Below are 3,477 nucleotides of genomic sequence, written 5' to 3'. Positions count from 1 at the left end.
GCTAGATCTACTGTCTCATATTATGACAGAACAGCTAGATCTACTGTCTCCATTATAATATGACAGACCAGCTAGATCTACTGCCTCTATTATAATATGACAGACCAGCTAGATCTACTGTCTCTATTATTCTATGACAGACCAGGTAGATCTACTGTCTCTATTCTATTATGACAGACCAGCGAGATCTACTGTCTCTATTATAATATGACAGACCAGCGAGATCAACTGTCTGTATTATAATATGACAGACCAGCTCGATCTACTGTCTCTATTATAATGTGACAGACCAGCTAGATCTACTATCTCTATTCTATTATGACAGACCAGCTAGATCTACTGTCTCTACTATATTATGACAGACCAGCAAGATCTACTGTCTCTATTATAATATGAAAGACCAGCGAGATCTACTGTCTCATATTATGACAGAACAGCTAGATCTACTGTCTCTATTCTATTATGACAGACCAGCTAGATGTACTGTCTCTATTATAATATGACAGACCAGCTAGATCTACTGTCTCTATTATAATATGACAGACCAGCTAGATATACTGTCTCATATTATGACAGAACAGCTAGATCTACTGTCTCTATTATATTATGACAGACCAGGTAGATCTACTGTTTCTATTATAACATGAAAGAACAGCTCGATCTACTGTCTCTATTATTTTATGACAGACCAGCTAGATCTACTGTCTCTATTATAATATGACAGACCAGCTAGATATACTGTCTCATATTATGACAGACCAGCTAGATGTACTGTCTCTATTATAATATGACAGACCAGCTGGATCTACTGTCTCTATTATAATATGACAGACCAGCTAGATATACTGTCTCATATTTATGACAGAACAGCTAGATCTACTGTCTCTATCATATTATGACAGACCAGCTCGATCTACTGTCTCTATTATTTTATGACAGACCAGGTAGATCTACTGTCTCTGCTATATTATGACAGGCCAGCTAGATCTACTGTCTCTATTATAATTACAGACCAGATAGATATACTGTCTCTATTATATTATGACAGACCAGCTAGATCTACTGTTTCTATTATAACATGAAAGACCAGCTGATCTACTGCCTCTATTATTTTATGACAGATCAGCTAGATCTACTGTCTCTATCATATTATGACAGACCAGCTAGATCTACTGTCTCTATTATTTTATGGCAGACCAGGTAGATCTACTGTCTCTGCTATATTATGACAGACCAGCTAGATCTACTGTCTCTATTATAATTTGACAGACCAGCTAGATATACTGTCTCTATTATATTATGACAGACCAGCTAGATCTACTGTCTCTATTATAATATGACAGACCAGCTAGATCTACTGTCTCTATTATTCTATGACAGACCAGGTAGATCTACTGTATATATTATATTATGACAGACCAGGTAGATCTAGTGCTTATTATAATATGAAAGACCAGCTAGATCTACTGTCTCATATTATGACAGAACAGCTAGATCTACTGTCTCCATTATAATATGACAGACCAGCTAGATCTACTGCCTCTATTATAATATGACAGACCAGCTAGATCTACTGTCTCTATTATAATATGAAAGACCAGCGAGATCTACTGTCTCTATTATAATATGAAAGACCAGCGAGATCTACTGTCTCATATTATGACAGAACAGCTCGATCTACTGTCTCTATTATAATGTGACAGACCAGCTAGATCTACTATCTCTATTCTATTATGACAGACCAGCTAGATCTACTGTCTCTACTATATTATGACAGACCAGCAAGATCTACTGTCTCTATTATAATATGAAAGACCAGCGAGATCTACTGTCTCATATTATGACAGAACAGCTAGATCTACTGTCTCTATTCTATTATGACAGACCAGCTAGATGTACTGTCTCTATTATAATATGACAGACCAGCTAGATCTACTGTCTCTATTATAATATGACAGACCAGCTAGATATACTGTCTCATATTATGACAGAACAGCTAGATCTACTGTCTCTATCATATTATGACAGACCAGCTCGATCTACTGTCTCTATTATTTTATGACAGACCAGGTAGATCTACTGTCTCTGCTATATTATGACAGGCCAGCTAGATCTACTGTCTCTATTATAATTTGACAGACCAGATAGATATACTGTCTCTATTATATTATGACAGACCAGCTAGATCTACTGTTTCTATTATAACATGAAAGACCAGCTCGATCTACTGCCTCTATTATTTTATGACAGATCCCTAGATCTACTGTCTCTATCATATTATGACAGACCAGCTAGATCTACTGTCTCTATTATTTTATGGCAGACCAGGTAGATCTACTGTCTCTGCTATATTATGACAGACCAGCTAGATCTACTGTCTCTATTATAATTTGACAGACCAGCTAGATATACTGTCTCTATTATATTATGACAGACCAGCTAGATCTCTGTCTCTATTATAATATGACAGACCAGCTAGATCTACTGTCTCTATTATTCTATGACAGACCAGGTAGATCTACTGTATATATTATATTATGACAGACCAGGTAGATCTAGTGTCTCTATTATAATATGAAAGACCAGCTAGATCTACTGTCTCATATTATGACAGAACAGCTAGATCTACTGTCTCCATTATAATATGACAGACCAGCTAGATCTACTGCCTCTATTATAATATGACAGACCAGCTAGATCTACTGTCTCTATTATTCTATGACAGACCAGGTAGATCTACTGTCTCTATTCTATTATGACAGACCAGCGAGATCTACTGTCTCTATTATAATATGAAAGACCAGCGAGATCTACTGTCTCATATTATGACAGAACAGCTAGATCTACTGTCTCTATTCTATTATGACAGACCAGCTAGGTCTACTGTCTCTATTATAATTTGACAGACCAGCTAGATATACTGTCTCTATTATATTATGACAGACCAGCGAGATCTACTGTCTCTATTATAATATGACAGACCAGCTAGATCTACAGTCTCTATTATATTATGACAGACCAGCTAGATCTACTGTGTCCATTATAATATGATAGACCAGCTAGATCTACTGTCTCTATTATATTATTACAGACCAGCTAGATCTACTGTCTCTATTATAATATGACAGACCAGCGAGATCAACTGTCTGTATTATAATTTGACAGACCAGCTAGATATACTGTCTCTATTATATTATGACAGACCAGCTAGATCTACTGTTTCTATTATAATATGACAGACCAGCTCGATCTACTGTCTCTATTATAATTTTGACAGACCAGCTCGATATACTGTCTCTATTATATTATGACAGACCAGCTAGATCTACTGTTTCTATTATAACATGAAAGACCAGCTCGATCTACTTTTTTTTTTTTTTTTTTTGTCTCTATTATTTTATGACAGATCAGCTAGATCTACTGTCTCGATCATAATTTGACAGACCAGCTAGATATACTGTCTCTATTATATTAAAA

This window comes from Oncorhynchus keta, chromosome 21, assembly GCF_023373465.1.
Source record: "Oncorhynchus keta strain PuntledgeMale-10-30-2019 chromosome 21, Oket_V2, whole genome shotgun sequence".
In the NCBI taxonomy this organism is placed as follows: Eukaryota; Metazoa; Chordata; class Actinopteri; order Salmoniformes; family Salmonidae; genus Oncorhynchus; species Oncorhynchus keta.
The sequence above is the reverse complement of the archived record's forward strand: the minus strand, read 5'-3'. Positions refer to the sequence as shown.